Genomic DNA, 18,127 nt, shown 5'->3' on the forward strand with positions numbered 1-18,127 from the left:
TCAAAATCCACCTCCTGAACCATATTTCTTTGCTAATGATCTTATCTTACTCCTTTTGCATTTTTAAAGATTTCTGTATCTACGTGTGTGTGTACGTTTGTAGGGCATAGCTATTCAACTTTGTGTTATTATTATTTATTCCTTGCATTTAGATAACACCTCGAAGTCTCAAATGAGGGCAAGGCTCTGTTGTGCTAGGCACTGCTCAGACCCATAGCAGCAGTCCCTGCCCCAAAGAGCTTACAATCTAATAGACAAGAAAGCCAACGGAAGCATTCCCATTTTACAGATGGGGATCTAAGGCACACTGAGATTAAGGTTAAGTCTAAACTGTTCTGCAGTTCTGGGGAATGAACTGCAGAGTGCACCAAGTGTTGTGATGCTGTTGGTGCTACTTGAAGAGAACTGCGTTAATGTGAACTAGGTACCTTTCAGTTCACACCTGCAGCATCCACATGGATGAGGTACAGTGCAGCACTTTGGTGCACATGGCAATTCACGCGCTTATAGGCCGAACTGCAGGGCTGTGTAGACAAACCCTGAGTGACTAGCTTAAGGTCACACAGGAAGTCTATGGCGGAATGTGAATTGATGCCAGATTATCTAAATCTTAGCCCAGTGCCATAAACACTACGCCATTTGGCTATGTTCAGCTCTCTCCCTGTGTGTAAGTGAGCCAGCGTGGGAACAGGAATAGTAACAAATGACTTATGTATTTAACCAAAGCACAATTTTTGAAGTTTTTATATAAAAGATCTTAATTATTGATCCCAATAGTTACTCACTCATCTCTATTGTTTCTGAGTCACTGATTTCAATGGGATGAATTCAGCTCAAGGAATTGCATGGATTTCTAGCCAAAGAATTCGAACCTTTAAGAGTCTCTCAAGGAAAGTATTTCTGTCTGTCACGCTGACTCTCTGCTTGCCTGCCAAATCAAACTCAGCCAGGGGCATGTATAGGGGGTGTCTCTTCTTTGATGTCTTTAGCATGAAACAACGTTTCCCTTTCTCACACCTGAGAAAACTTTCTGTAGGGAAACTTTTTTTTTTTTAATTACTTGGCTACAGACAATTGCCTGTGTTCACAGATTCCTATCTATCTATCTGTGTGTTCTTTTGGCATAATACAGATACTATAACATTACTTAGTACCTTCCATCTAAGGATCTCAAAATGCTTAACAATAATGAATTAATCCTCACAATTTCTGTATGAGGTGGGGAAGTATTGTACTCCACTGGCTACTTTGTACATGCTCCACAGATGGAATCAGAAGTGCTGTGCTGTGTCATAGGCACTATATGGTCTACAGGGACTCTCCCAAATTTGGTCACAGGTTCCCCTGAACCAATGGGTGCCTAGTTCACGCGAAGCCTCAGATAACTTTCCTTTTTTTGAAGCACTTGGAGGAGAAGATGATGATCAGGAACAGTCAACATAGATTCACCAAGGGGAAGTCGTGCCTGACCAACCTGATTGCCTTCTATGATGAGATAACTGGCTCTGTGGATATGGGGAAAGCGGTGGACGTGAGATACCTTGACTTTAGCAAAGCTTTTGATACCGTCTCCCACAATATTCTTGCCAGCAAGTCAAAGGATGGATTGGATGAATGGACTATAAGGTGGATAGAAAGCTGACTAGATCGTCGGGCTCAACGGGTAGTGATCAACGGCTTGATGTCTAGTTGGCAGCCGGTATCAAGCAGTGTGCTCCAGGGGTCTGTCCTGAGGCCGGTTTTGTTCAACATCTTCATTAATGATCTGGATGATGGGATGGATTGCACCCTCAATTGACTTCAATGGGCTTTGTGTCAGGTCACAAGAGAGAGGAGAATCAGCTCCAGGGTTTTTTAAAAAATGAATCTGGAGACCAAGGTCGCAGGTTGATCAACGCCCTAATTTCTGACTGGAGAAAAAAACGCACTGAAGGCATGTACACCTCCTGGGATCAGCCCTTACCCCCTAGCACAGTTCTGGGTATGCGTTGCTCATTTCGGTCACTGGGAGATTGCAGAGGGAATCTGTGAGCACAAGCTGTTTTTAATTTCTACATGTCAAATGAGACTTGATACTGCAGCTTATTCAGCTCGGGTTAGGAAGATAAAGTCTAGCCACAGTCCCTCTTTTTTTTGTGGTTTCCCAAATGTTTTGATTTGAGATTCCTTTTTTATTCCAGACGCAAAATTATTCTGGAGATATGGACTCCACGCTGCAAGCTTTTTAAAATACCAGTTGTTTTTAGTGGTGATGGTAACCGAGCAGCACAGATCTTTAGAGGACTGACTGAAGTTGTCCCAACTTAAGCTAGTTGCAAATAGGCAACCCCTTCCAATGACTGTGATCTAAACAAGAACAGGCATGTGTATCCAGCCATTTTACAGTCCCTGCCTAGTCATTGTGAATCACAGAGAGGATTTCAGTGGGCTTTGGATGACGACATAGGGATTTTTTAAAGTAGTACCTAACCAAATGACTTCATTCTGTTTCCCACCTCAGGCTTAGGAGCCGAGCAAATCCCTTGAGTGATCTTATTTTAAGGAAAATAACAGCACTGAGGTCTAGGGGGGATTGATCTGTAATAGGTATGTATATAGCCCCCCCATTTCCATAGCATTTGAGCACTTCACAGTCTTTAGTGTATTCATCCTCACTATGCCTGTGTGAGGTAGGGACGTAGCGATGCATAAAGATTGCTCAAGGTCCCTCAACAAGGCAGTGGAGCAGAGAACTGAAGCCAGCTCTCCCAAGACGTAGGTTAGTGCCCTAACCACTAGCCAATGTTCCCTCTTTCATTGAGCACTCTTCCTCTTTGAGATGAATACACATTGGGGAAATAAGGCCAAAGAAGCAGCACCTTTCCCCTCCGGAAATGAGCAAAGAGGAGCAAAAAGCGAGAACACTGGAAAAAAGAAGAAAGAAAGGGCACTGTTTTATTTTGCTCTGGTTTTTTTCCTGCTTTCAATGCAGATTCAGAAAAGCAGCTGGCATGGGCTGGGGACCAGAAGTGGCAGATGTACAACTGGATGCGGTGTATCCGGCACGTGGGTGTCTGAGGCTGAACTTGAGAGCCAGCCAGCTGTGCCAGAGATCTGGTGAAGCCACCCACCCTTGTGAGCGTGTACAGGTCAGAGAGAAAGAGAGCAGACTTGTGGCCTTATCCAAAGCTCATTGATGTCAATGGACTTTGGATCAGGGTCGGAGGGCTCGTCTACAGGCAGGATTGAGAGCTGCACTGGTTTAATTTAAGGCAAGATTTTAAACTGCCACTGGCTATGCTAGTTAATGGTAGAAGTGAGGAGCTGTGGAGTGGCTCAAAGTGTGTGATTGGGGGTGGCGGGTTGGGGCAGATATTTTTCTCCCCACTTGATAGTATTACGGGGCACTAGATGCAAGGTGAGAAGTTGGTAAAGAGTTTCAAAACCTGATAACTTCTGCCAAAAAACTGCATGGGAAAACTTCATTTTTTAGGGATATTTTTGAAGGTCCGGAGGGGCGGCATTAGGGGTGGTGGTGAAGGGGAGGGAAGTTTTCAACAAAAACTTTATAAAACAAAACACTAAAAATTTCAACGTTCAGTTTTTCATTTAAAGATTGTTACTTTTTAAAAAAAGTAACAATTTTGTTGAGGAGAAAGAATCATTTTGTTCATCAAAAAATACTTTGGATGAAAAAGTTTGACCAGCTCCGTCTATAGTTCCATTAGTGAGTAGCATTTTACTTCCTGAGTAATCCCATTGACATGAATGGGACTGCATGTGAATTAAGGTGCTATTCAATGTGTATAAAGGTATCAGACTCTGACCCATAGATAGGAAATCAATAGAAGGGAAATAAGCTAACCACTAAATATTTTTATGTAATATTTATATTATGGTAGAGACTAGGAACACAGGAACGAACAATAACTCCATTGCGCTAGGCACAGTACAAACACAGAACAAAACGACGGTCTGTGCCCTTAGGTTAGCTTAAGTAAAAAATTCCCCTGAGTTGTTTTATTCCATAAAATGTCCACAGTTGGGTTCTTGCTTTTCACTCTGAACCAGCTGGTATTGGACATTGTTGGGGTCAGGATGCTGCATTAGATGCATTTCTAGTCTGATGCAGCATAGCAAGTCCTACTTTTTCTTAAACTTAGAGTAGGATGAAAAAGCATATACATGAATCAGGGCAAAACGGAATTGACGACAGGGTAATGTGTTTAAATCTTTGATTATTAAACATTAACCAGGCTGCCGCTTATAAATCATCGGGATGGAAATGAATCCAGCATGTTTCCTTGGATCAGATAAGAGATTTTAAAGACACAAGAGGATCCTAACCTAATGGGAAGCTTTGTGTTTTACACATACTTTACAAATTGCTTCAAGTGACAGAATGTCACAGCAGTAATTAATTGATGAGATTAAATTACATTTTATAGAGAAATACGTCCACGTTTCTCCACTTCAGGAGTTTTTATGTATCATCCCTCATGGAAAAAAGCCTCATATAAAAATGAAAACTGGATGTGTCTGGCTTTTATTATTTATTGAACAATGCTCCATTGATTCACAGACCCTCTCCAGACAGCTCATAAACAAGGCCGTTAGTGCAAAGTTTAGACAAGGACAAAGATTTTTGTACTCTTAAGTATAATACAAAGCTCAACTATTATCCACACAAGAAGGAGTAGACAGAGCTGGACTTTATAGAGGAGAAATCTGAAGATGTTTTCCTGAAGTGAAGTAGGGAAAGAAAAAGATTCATCTGAAAGCTGGTGTTTCATGTCTATTTCTTTTTTAATCTCGCTCTCTAATCCCCATGCATACCCTTCTATTTAAACTTCCAGTTGCCATATCTATCTGTCTGTCTATGCTGTGCTTATCATCTGTACGCTTGGGCTTTCATAACTCCACCATCACTATGATGTCCAAGTGCCTGGCCCATTGTTTCTCCCTCTGTCCAGAAGGCACTGTGCAATAGTGCCTCTCTACCCACTTCCCACAGTGGCTCTACCTTTCCAAAGGTCTATTTTGGCCCTGAAATTCAACACACACTTTCCTTTGGTCCACAGGTTTGAGCCCTTATGGCCGCTTTTTCCAGTCAGGGAAACTTGGCCTATAAATTACTGGAGTGTATCATCCAAGGCAAGCAAGGACTCTCTCAAGTTGCTCAAGAAGAAGCGGAAAGTAGCTTTTACTCACTCTAGCTAATTGAAGTCCTGTTCCCTTTGGAGGCAATAGAAGTTTTGTCACTGTCTTTGGTGGGAGCAGTACTGAGCCTTAATAATATAAAAGTGACAAAGCAGTGAGGATGAACATATCACGGAATCATAGACTTTAAGGTAAGAAGGGACCATTATGATCATCTAGTCCAACCTCCTTCACAACGCAGGCCAAAGAATCTCACCCACACATATGCCCTGTAAGTAGCTAATACTTAGACTTGCTTTCTCTGTGCCTCAGTTCCCCATCCATACAATGGGGATAATAGCACTGCCCTGCCTCTGCAGGAGTATTGTGAGGATAAATATGTTAAAGATGATGAGATGCTCAGATACTGAGGTAATGCAGGCCATACAAATAGCACAGATTTGTGGATCATCTACCAATGGTCCTTGCATTGAACCCAATCCAGCTCCCTTTGAAATCAATGGCATGATTTCAGTGGTAGCTGAATCAGGCCTATGATGCTGGCTCCTCCTCATTATTTTCAGCTGTTAAACTGCTTTAAGGCAGCTAAAGGTACATTCTGTGCTCTTCCCATGTAAGCAATTGCTGTATTTGCCACGATCTCCACAGAAGGAGAGGTGGGGACCGTGGGATTGTAGCCTTACAGGAGAATCGATGCGTTAAAGCATTGTCCACCCTGTAAAAAGGTTTGAGAACCCCCTGACCTTGGTGAACCCTGAAGAAGTATTTCCAGCCCTGTTGGAGTGGCTGAGTCTTTATTATTGCAGGCAGACGTAGTCCACCCTGGCTCTCATTTTTGCTGCTGATTGTCATTCCTAATCTTTTGGCAACACAAGTACATAAAAAAGTTCCTATGAGTTGGCTGCAACTCAGCTTCCTGGCTTGAGAGGTACACCACTCTGCCCCACATCCAGCTCTTCTGAATACCTAAATTTTCTGTCACATAAAGGTCACTGAGTGGGCGTACGTTAAACCAAGAGCCTGATGAAGGTAGCACCTTTTTTTTTTTTTTTTAAAAAGATGGGCCAGACCCTCAGCTGGTGTAAATGGGCACAGATCCATTGATAATCCTTCATACTGCACAAAGATCCCAGACACTTAATGCTTTGTAATTTATATGTTGTAATTTGCAATTGAGACTGGATAGTGTTATTTCTTCCATGCTCCGTTCGGGTGATGTTTTTCCTCCTGTTTTCTATTCCAGCCTATCCGTTTCCTAATTGTCACTCTGTTGGAAGGAGCACAGCCTCAGCTGATGTAATTTGACATAGCTCCATTGTCTTTCATGGAGCTACATGCCAATATACTCCATCGGAGGGATCTGGCCCTTTAAAAATGAACCTCCTGTTTGGTGGGACATAAAGCAGAAAGGGATTAAGAGGCATTTAGTTTCATGAAATCCTTTAATAAGTAGTCTCCTTCTTCTGGCTTGGGTTACCAAAAAAAGTGAATACTTTCCCTATTAAATCTTTATAGTTTCTTCTCCCTAACAACCTATTTGACATTTGCTGTATTTCTCCATGAAAGGAGCTGCGAAAATCCAAGATCCCCCTTTTAAGGCTCATGGATAGTTTCTTGTTATCTTAGTTCTTAAACTGGTCAATTTTATATCCTTAGACATTAGACTGTGAAAGGGACATTCAGAACTTAGCCGTGAGCACATTTCATGGCTCAATAAATCCAGAATAAGACTTGTCATAAAACCTTCAGCATCAAGGATTTTTTATACCAGGCAATAACCCCAATTTATAATTATTTCTGAACCCAGAGCATCTATCTCCCCTATTTTCAAATGTAAAATGCACTGTGGTCGTATCTTTAAATTATGTAGTTATAAGTGCTCCCAACTAATCCACTCGTCTAGGGTCTCCATGGCTTGGGAAATGGTTTCAATTTTTCCAGTGGAGAAAAAAAAAATCTCTCTTCAGAACATTCTGGTTTTTCAACTTTCTTAGCATCCTCTTTGTTGAACAATATTAGGGTCCCTTTATATTTTGAATTGATTTTTTAATAGAATAGCAAGAAGCAACTAGGAAAAGAGCTAGATGGTTTGGGACAGATTCTGATCTCAGACGAAGTGGTATAAATCCAAAGTAACTCCCTGGTCGTCAAAGGAGTTACCCCAGAAGTGCACTGATCCACATGAGATCAGAATCTTTTAAGTAAGAGAGTTCTAACAGCTGCTGTGTCACATGGTCACTATTCAGTGTCTCTTATTATTAGTGGGATAAATATTCTAGCCGGAAAAAATAAGCAAAACAACAAACACGTGAAGGTGAGGCTCTGTAGTACAGTGAATGCATAAACACACCCCAGTTTATGAAATCCATCAATTTCTACAAAGAAATATTCATGTAATATTTGCAAGCATTATGCTCCATGGACCAAACGAAGACCTGGTACCTATGTATGCAACTCCATTAAATTCAGCGCAGTTGTATCCCCTTAATTACTCTTATTATTTGTATTACAATAACATCTAGGGCTCCAAACTGAGACCAAAGCCCCATCATGCAAGGCACTGTACATAAGAAACAGTGCCTGATTCAGAGAGCTTACCATTAAATAGCCATAGTAACTAAGATAAAACTCCAAGTTGCATGGGGCACTGAGATAGTGGCTCCAAAGTGCAACAGTCACAGTAAACTGGGATGTCAGGCCACAGTGCATTTCAGAAGAGCCCTGGGAAGAAAGGGGAGGAGGAAATTAAGGGTAAGAGTAATTTTCTTGCCGCTACACATCTGTATGTTCTAACCTGGGAAGCAGTATTCTCCATGGCAGGGACACAGTTAACAGATCAAAGATTCCAAATGGCTGACACGATTTCCCATTGCAGGAACTCATACAAGTGGCTTTTTAAAATAAGACATTTCTAAATCATTACTCCTGACAAATCATCCTCTCCTGAAGGATCATCTTCAAATATACAGGACTGAAATCAGAGTTCTTTTAAACATCCTTAATGTAAATATTTAGGACGTAACCTGAATGTATACACATTTTCCATGCTCTCATCTCTATTCGTTTATGTTGGGAAGAGACCACTCTGGGTGGGAATGGCAACTGAAATTTAAAATGAAACCCACAACTTTTCTTGTCATGCAGATTGCAGAAATCAAACGTTCAAACACTTTCCAGTTAGTTTGACTCATTTAAGATTCAAAAAGAGGGAGTAGTTTGAACAGGGATCTAGTACCCGGGACTCAGGGGTTTTAATCCCAGCTTTTAGCAAAGGAGTCTGTTTTAGTGGTCAGAGTAGGGTAGCTGGGAGTCAGGTATCCTAGATCAGTGGTTCTCAAACTAGGGTCGCCGCTTGTTCAGGGAAAGCCTCTGGTGAGCCAGGCCGGTTTGTTTACTTGCTGCGTCCGCAGGTTCAGCCGATCGCGGCTCCCACTGGCCGCAGTTCACCGCTCCATGCCAATGGGGGCTGCAGAAAGCGGCGCGGGCCGAGGGATGTGCTGGCCGCTTGGATGGGCACTGCTTGGAGAGGTCACTGAATTTGAATATCATGATGCTTAATGGTTATTTTTCATTGTCACTTAGACCTTGCTAGGATTCTTACTCCATCTAATGCATTTGGAACTTTGTGGGTGTTAATTTATTGCTTAGATGGGCAGTGTGCTTTTCCTTGTTAGTATTTTTAACTTTGAGTACTTCTAATAAAAATGCATCAAATCTCAGTCCGTACAAGCCTAAAGCCACCAGCCTGCAACTAGATCCCCTTGTGCCCGAACATAGGGATTGCCACACTGGACCAGACAGCAGGTCCATCTGGTCCCATATCCTGACCCTAGCAGTGGCCGGCACCAGATGGAAGGGGTAAGAGCCCCACAGTACGTAGATGTGGAAAACTGCCCATGCAGTCACCCAACGATTTCAACAGTGCTTCATATGTGCTAGGTTTAGTCTACATAGGTCTTATTATAGGATCAGGGCCTGAGATATCCAATAAATAAAGCTGTAATATTGAGTAAAAAGAATAGTGAACTTCAGTTACACATTAAAAAAAAGAAACAAAGATGTACCCAGTAACTGAATTACCTAATATTTGCTTAAACCAAGATAAGATGAGGAAAACTATTGTCCTGTAATTCCAGCCTCTTTCACAACTCAACATTTATTCAATTAAAAAAAAATCAAAGAATAAGAAGAAAACAAGCTCAAGCTAACCAATAACAATGAAAAGTTTGGTCATCAAAGCACCTAAATTTTTGATGGTGTCTCTAATATGTGTAGAAGTTTCTGTAAAGAAACTAATATGGACAAAGATACCAAGATTTCTGCAGGACCACAACATTGTCAGAGCACAGGAGAGCCATAAGTTTCTAACCATAGGTCTGCCTGGAGCAGGTCTTTAATTTAGGAGATCTGAGATACAGCAAAGTTACCATAGATGGGACATAATGCCTAAAACGTAATCTGTTAAGCATATGCTTGAGAGTGTGTGTGTGTTTTCTTTGCTTCTACCCCTGTTTATATATGGCATTATTTGAGTTACCTTAACAACCTTTTTATACAAGAAAGGTCTGTTTCTGTGGTTACGATGACACTTTTAGATAGAATCACTTATTTCAACAGGGAGAATGCGCCATCTAGGAGCCCACTGACCCAAGTATTTGTCTCTACCTCTATGTAGTCTGGATTAGTTCTCCCCTCCTCAATAATATTAATATAGGCACAATCCTGCTTCCATTGTTGAGTGGCAACATTCCAACTGACGTTAGATTAAATTTATCCTTATGCCGAGAGGCCTACACACCACTTAAAACTACAAAACGGGGGGTAAGGGGGACTTACGTGATCCTAGAGTCCTCACCACAGTAGTGATTTTCTTTTTTTGGGAGTATGATTGCACCTGGAGCTGGAAAACATAAATAAAATAAAAAATGTTAAAAAAATATGTATCACAGAAATGCTTTTTCTTTCTTTCTTTCTTTCTTTCTTTCTTTCTTTCTTTCTCTTTCATTCAATTTTGCAAAATTTCAGAATTTTGACAAAATGTTCTGTTGGTCAAAAAATGTCATCTAACTGGTTGAAAAAACTAGCAGAATTTCCGGTCTGGCATGGAAGCTGCAATGGCACCAATAAAACTTTTCATTGGGGGTGGCCAAACTTCAGCTCAGATCCTGCAATAAGATTTAGGTTTTAACTTGATTTAATATAATAGTCTTTCCAGGAATGTAAACCCTCATGCTTCAGAACATCAGCCAAGTGCTACTTAACAAGAATCAGGAAGAAACTTCCCCTGTGGGCAGGTTATTCCATAGATGCCCACTGCAGAGCCCCATACACCTTCCTCTAGGCAACTGTTGTTGGAGACAGGACACTAGAAAGATGTATCAATTTCTATGTCCTATTGATGGACCTTGGTGTCTGTTCAGAGTCTCATTTAAGGCAATGGAACTCCAAACTGAGGCAAGGCTTTGCTTGCATGGCGCCCAGCACCTCATGGGATCGAGGGTTTTTTGTAGTAAACATCCGGCAATAACCAAACTTTCCATTAAATGCTGTTACTTTCAGCTACTGATCTCTTGTCAGGCACTGAACCCACTGCCCTTCCTGAGAGAATGGTTTTATGGGCATTGCTCCTTTTTCCTTGATGACTGTGTATATGGAGAATTGGTAGGTTAAGAGTTTCCTTATTGCATATTAATGCCCTTTAATGTGCTTTGAACCCTTTTATTTTAATTACATTAGTCTCCAATCTATTTAAAGTTCCTGCAATCTGGTTACTCTTATTCAAATCAGATTTCTGATTCTCCACACTTAGCAGCTGTTTTTCCGCTTTGCTCGATGCTGGGTTGTTTTTACTGCAGAACTGTTATTGGCATTAATACCTTGCAGAGGGCAAACAGGAATGGCTCCCACAGAGTTTCTCCCCCTCATCCTTCTCCCCCCCAAAACAGGACTTTTTTAGTCCCATTGAACTAGAGCTGGTCATGGGATGTCTTCTCATTGGGGTGGGAGGGGCAATCAAAATGAAATTTTCATTTTTTGATGACAACAAAAAAAATCAATGGAAACATTCTTTTTCTGCAGAAATGCCCACTGAAAATCACTGCAACAGAAAAATTCCAAACCAGCTCTATGCTAAAGTCAATGGCCAAACTCCCAGTGACTTCAGAGTGAAGCAGGGTTATTTTGTACATATTACAGCTGTACTTAGAGGACCCAACCAAGATCAGGGCCCTTTCGTGCCGTGCTGAACATACCCATGGTAAGAGACAGTCCCTACTCTGAAAAGCTTGCAGTCTAAACAGACAAGAGAGACAAAGGGTGGGAGGGAAACCAGGATCAAACCTAGGGCCAGTATTTATTACATAAAAAACACAATAAATACCTAAAAGTGGGAGGTCAGGGGGGTGGTGATAGTGAAGAAGGGACTCCCTGGGAAAATCAGTACAGCTTTCCTGCATATTCCCTGTGGGACTACTGTGCATGGCCCAAACCCCTCAGTCTCTCGTCTGTTATTCATCTTCTTGTTGTCTAATTATCTCCATCCCCATGGAGACCACTAATACAGCTGGCTGATCAGTCACCTTCAACTATGAGATAGATCCATGCAGAGAGAGGCCCTTCACATTCAGTTATTTTGTTATTTTATTTATGTCTTTAGATTTAAATAAACAATTAAATAAGCCCAATGCAAAAAAACTTTTCATGCCCTAACAATTAATATAAACCTAGTGCTTTTCATTAATAAATCTCAAAGCACTTTACAAAGGAGGGCAGTATCATTTAGCCCCATTATATAGATGGGGAAACGGAGGCATAGCAAGGTGAAGTGACTTGTCCTTCATCACTGAGCAGGCAAGTGGCAGAGCCAAGAATAAAATCCAGATTTCCTGAGTTCTTAGCTTTAGTCACCCCACCACAATGGACTTGCAATTACAAATAATGACCAGTTAAAAACAAACAAACAATCACACTTAAACAGGGCTAGATTTTCACAGCAGCTCATCTCTCATTTAGACATGTAATTAAGGACCAGGTACTGAGGTACCTAGTTGCTTCCATTTGTTATAATAATGATGTCTTATGTGTATTATGGTAGTGCCTAGAGATCCCAGCCCCACTGTGCTAGGCACTGCACAAACCCATAACACCAAAATGGTCCTTGCTCCAAAGAGCTTATAATCTAGGGTCTTGTCTACACACACATTTGAACTGGTTTAGTTAAAGTGGTGCAAACCCTCATATGGTGAATCTTATTTTGGTTTAGCTTAGACATTTTCCTAACTGATTTAAACTAATCTGAAATAAATTGAAATAATAGCATTCACACAGCAGTTCATACCTGTTCTAGTAAGTCACTTTAAATTCACAACTTTAGTTAAACAGGTGCAACTTTGTGTAGACAAAGGCTATTCTTCACTTCAAAAAATGTGTGGTTTACAGTGAGAAAGCTATCTTGCTGTACAACCTAGTGGAGACACAACATAATAGTTGTTACCTTGATGTAGCTAGATGAGCTTAACTTCAGGTGAGAGGTATAGTGTTGAATTTGAGTAGATACTAGAACTGTGCAAATAATGGATTTTTCAGTTCATTTGCAATTTGGAAAAAATGGGGAAAATTTGGTTTGTGGCCAACTGAAAATGAAACTTTGGGAAAAAAAACTGGTGAACCAAAGAGACAAAAAAATTGTTTTGGGTTGAACAAAATGTTTCTTTTCAACAAAACTGAAATGTTTTGTTTTGAATTGGATCACTTTAAAATGTTTTGGACTTTTAAAAAATGAAATTAAAGACTATTTTGAAATGAACAAGTCATTTCAAACCAAAAGATTGGGAATTTTTGTTTTGAAAATGTCAGGGGAAATTTTTTTGTTGTTCTTTTCCCTCCCCCTGGAAGTTTGTTTTATTTTCAGCAGAAACAATTTGGCAAAATTAACATGATTTCACAAAATATTTTGTAGCCAGTAAATCTTCGGGATTTTTTTTTTTGTTAAATAAGAGTTTTGTACAAAACTTTTTGCCCAGCTCAGAGGTAAAAACTGCCTTTGCCTTATCTCCACTACAATTTTACAGTGAGAGAGCTCTCTCACAACTCCTTTTTCAGTGAAGACACAGCCGAACCCTAAGCAAAAGACTAGGGACAACAGGAAGATCTAACAAACAGATGGGGGGAACACAAGGTAGCAGTGAGATAATTATGATGAGCGTGATAAGCAGCAGTCACAGCATACCGGCTGTCTAACATTGTCAAATTTTTTTGTAGGCAGAGCAGAGGTAAATTTTAAGGAGAGATTTTCAAATAGCTCAGTGGAGGACTTTTGTAAACCTGAACAGTTAGTTTAGTATCTAAATGGAAGCAAGCTCTTTGAAAATCGAGCTCATAATGAATTGACTCTGCCAGCCAATAAACCAAAGGTGCAAAACAACCTTTTCAACCTCACCACCAGGAAAAACTTGACAAACTATTTAAACTGCACAAAGACACCTGGGTACATTCTAATGACACAACTTGTTCCATTTAAAGGTGGCTAATCTTTGAGAGCTGCTGTAAACTTCCTAAAGATTAGCTAAAGATTGAGGGCTGTATACACTAAATGGTTCCTGTTAGCAACTCTGGGTGAAATTAATATCACAACAAAGATTACAGGGTGGATTTCAAATGACAACTAATTATATTTGGAGGCCGGAAATGGATGTGTGCTATTTCCACAGCATGCTGCTGCCTTGACATTCTCCAAACAGTTAATTCTTAAAATTCTGAGACTGCTTTAGGAAGCTTTTGTCTTATGCTTGGACCTGAACCTGCAAACCTTTACTCATATGAGTAGTGGAGATCCCCCAAAGACATCAAAGGGGTACTTGCCTAAATAAGGATTTGCAGAATTGGGCCCCTAGTTTGCATGGTTCCTTGCTTAACATGCTGTTGTTTGTTTAGTTCCTGTGCAACAGAAGTTTCCTTAGCAACTGTCTTATTCTTTTGCAAGTCTTTGTTAATGGCAGACATTGACGTCTGCTATGTACAAGAGTGTTAAAAAGGATGGTACCCCATAAAAAAAACACAAAAAACCCAAAGGTTGCCCAGTTTCCAAAGCAAACTTCATATTATCCACCTTGAACTTGCTGGTGGGGGCTTACTCTATTGAACAATACTGCATGCTGGCTTTAGCATTACCTAAGGGAGCATTTTCTGCTTCCCTCTCCAGCTTTCAAAGGTCAATAAGAAAACATCTTGTCCTTGTCTTTTTCTCTATGTGCGTAACACCAATGCACTGGCGTAGCAGCTCTCCGTGCCAGCCAGTGTAACAGGAACTTATTGTCCATATATGAGCTCCAATAGTATGCAGAGAGAAAAGACAATCTTTGTGGTTAAAGCACTGGGCTGGGACTCAGGAGATGGGGGGGCGCAATTCTCAGTTCTGCCACAGACTTCTTGGGTGACCCTGTGAAAATAATTTAGGCCCAAATGCTCCAAAGGTATTTTGGTGCCCAACTTCCATTGAAATCAATGGAAGATCCCTCATCTGTAGAATGGAGACAACAATACTTGGTTGGTCCTGTCTATTTATATTGTCAACTCTTCAGGGCAGAGACCGTCTCTTAGGCTTTGTGTTCACGAGGTGTGCTGTTATCAAGTAAGTAACATGAGGTAAAATCCTAGTGAAGACAAAGCAGTTTGTAATAGTAACACACTAGTAGGCTGAGGTGAACACCAGCCCATAAGGTTCACCTTGATCTGCTAACACATGTGAAAACTACAGACTGGTTGGTAGGATATTAATATGTATTAGCTAACACAAGTTAACATCATACCTTTTGTCCTAATGCAGCTGTACCCTTAATGGGTGTTCAGTCAACTCCTAGCACCATGGGGTCTTGTTCTTGTGCCTTGTCCACTAAACCATCCTTCCTTAACAGGGGTTGGAACATCGAAAGATCCAGAATATGATGCTTCCAAATAGGACTTAAGCGAAGCCCAGGTCTTGTGCTGGTCCCTCCAGAACGTCCCTGGGTTCTGCTTCCCACACCACAGCTGGCTCTCCCTTATCAGAAAGTATGCAAACCTTTCATTTCTTTCTTTTACAAATGCTCCACTGAAGAAGTTGTACAGCAGAACTCTGATGCAGAAAAATAGGAGCACCAATAATAAACTCAGTAACAGATGTTTCCCAGTGCTCTACCACCTGTCTCTCTTCACTCTATTCAATGTCTGGTACAGAAGACTGAACCACCTTTCTGTTGCTAATAATTGTATCACTGAATTTACTAACCTTCCTTTGAAGCATTAGGTATTGGCAAGAGGCAGAACTACAGATGGCTCAGTGCCCTGACCCAACATGGTAAAATGTGTGGGACATTAATGGGAGCCTGTGCACGTATCTGACGTCTATTCGAGTTAGTTGGAAAGTGGTTTTCTCCCCCGACCCCCCGCTAATTATGACTTTTTGTCAAAAATACAAACTTTAAAAAAAATTTGATGGAAAAGTCATAATTTTCCATTTGCAACTGAAAATTTTGTGGGGGGTTTATTGATTTTTTTTTAAAAGAGGAAAGCTGAAACTTTCCATTGAGTGGAAATCCCAATTTTCCATCACACAAAACAAAAACAGCTTTCAACTGACAATTTTCTACTAGCCCTGTTGCCTCTACTTTTCTGGGTTAGCCCATTACAGACATGGGGTACAACTGTCAAATCTAGATCCAGATTTGGACCCTGGACTCTATCCTCTCTTTTCTCATTTCCCCCTAAATTCTAGGGTGTTCAGATTCAGGCGTTTGGTTCAGGCTTATCTCTAACAACAATCTGATCCACAGGCCACTTATCCACCATTTCCTATTGTTAAAGGATTGATGCTGCTCCCATTGAATTCAATGAGAATTTTGCCATTGGCTTCAGCAGGTTAAGCCATGATCAGCAGGAGATTCTTTGTGTGTTGTGCTGCACATAACAACGGGCTTGGCCACATAGAGAAAGTGATTGAGAAACACTCTCTGATGAATCATGAGAGCCAAATTTCTCCCCAGTATCCTTTGTGATTAATGGCTGGAACCCAGTCAAAAACCAACCCCATCATCTTAGTTTCAAGCTCTTGAATATCAAACAGTATGAAACTAGAGGAGGATAGTGGTTATAACCTCAATTGTGGACAGCTTTGTTGGATGGAACTCACTATTGCATTTGGTTTTACCTTGGGCTGCAATTAATTTAAAATGAGTGGTAACCACTAACACCATAACTACCACTATTCTCTGGTAATTCTTGACTGCTCAGTGTGCTTTTAGCATTTTCATTTAGGTTTTAACAATGAATAAAAGTCAGAAAGAATCAAAGTGCATTTTACAAGCCCTGGTAAAATTGTATGGGCCAGATCCTCAGCTGATATAACTCGGTGTCCAGTTTAAGTCACTGGAGCTCTTCCAAGTTATACTAGCATGGATCTGGCTTCATCTCTTCAGAAGGAGTGGGGGGAAAAGTATGTTGCAATTTGAGTCTGCACTTGTAGGACAGATCCTTCCCTGCATATAGGTGGCTTCATGCCAGTCCCACAGTGCATATCTGTCCTAAAGCTGGCTTGACCTCCTACCAGAGGAATTGTCCTGCATAGACCAAACTATGCTACCCAACTCCATCTACCATACATAGCCAGGGAAAAGGCTGAGACGTGGACATCCCCACAACCTGGCAATCCTCAGATGTAGCAGGGGGTGTTGGCAGCTGGTGCAGCTTAAAGCAGTAACCTCCAGGCTGCTCTAAACTGGCTTGATCTAGATTGATCCTGGATTGAGGGACTGAAAGGCAGCCCCATCAGACCTACTCCTGAACTGCAGCTCAGAATCTGGGATATAATATTAGATCATTTATTCTAAATCAGGGGTTCTCAAAATGGGGGTCAGGACCATTCAGGGGCTTGCGAGGTTATTACCTGGGGGGGTTGTGAGCCGTCAGCCTCCACCCCAAACCCTGCTTTGCCTCCAGCATTTATAATGGTGTTAAATATATAAAAAAGTGTTTTTAATTTATTACGGGGGTCGCACTCAGAGGCTTGTTATGTGAAAGGGGTCACCACTACAAAAGTTTGAGAATCACAGTTCTAAATGCTCTGAAGAAATAAAATACAATGGAAGCAGCGCATTAAGAGATGGGAAAATCTTGAGAGATCCTCCAGCACAACTCCTGCCAATGCATGACTGGTCCCTAAAACTCAGTTTCTAATTTTTTTAGTGTAGTGTAGAATCAGGCAAATGGTGCAGAATTTAAAGGCTTCTGATTAGCCAGCACAGTGTGTTTCGTACTGAAGGAGCAGTACTCACTTCAACACAAAGTAGCATGTGTGTGGTCTAGTAGAGGTAGGCACTGGACTGGGTGTCATTGAAAGCTGTGTTCTAATCCTGGCTCTGCTACTCACCTCCTGCAAATAAAATAACCGTCTCCCTCACAAATGGGGAGTTGATACCCCTGAATGTTGGTGCTCAAGGCAGCTGCCCTGATCACGCTCCCCTAAAGCCATCCCAACCTGAGCAAGTGATTTCCACTCTTTGTGCCTTTGTTTCTCCTCTCCCCCGTTGCCTTATCTGTTTAGATTGCAAACCCTTTGGGGTCGGGATGGTCTCCTGGTGGGGGTGGATGTGGGGGTGAGGGGTGTTGTATACACGTACACACATAGGTTCTAGCACAATGGGTCTGAAAATCTCAGTTGAGTACTGTAGGCACCCCTAGAATACAAAAAATATGGTTTACAATTTGCTTATTTATCCTGCTATCATCACCCCTATAACTGAGAGAATATGTAATTTAGTGATATCTAGAATGCACGTCACAGGTGCGTTATAAATTACTGACAAGTAGCTAAGTAGATGTGATAGCAGATGAATAGAAGATTGACACTGGCACGTGCCACCCATATACTATTTTCATTTCCCAGTGGCAGCCTTTCTTTAGGTTGCAGTGCAGCTGGAGCACTAGACTGACACTCAGGCCATCTAGAGTCTATTTC

This window comes from Mauremys mutica, chromosome 2 (genome assembly GCF_020497125.1).
Source record: "Mauremys mutica isolate MM-2020 ecotype Southern chromosome 2, ASM2049712v1, whole genome shotgun sequence".
NCBI lineage: Eukaryota > Metazoa > Chordata > Testudines > Geoemydidae > Mauremys > Mauremys mutica.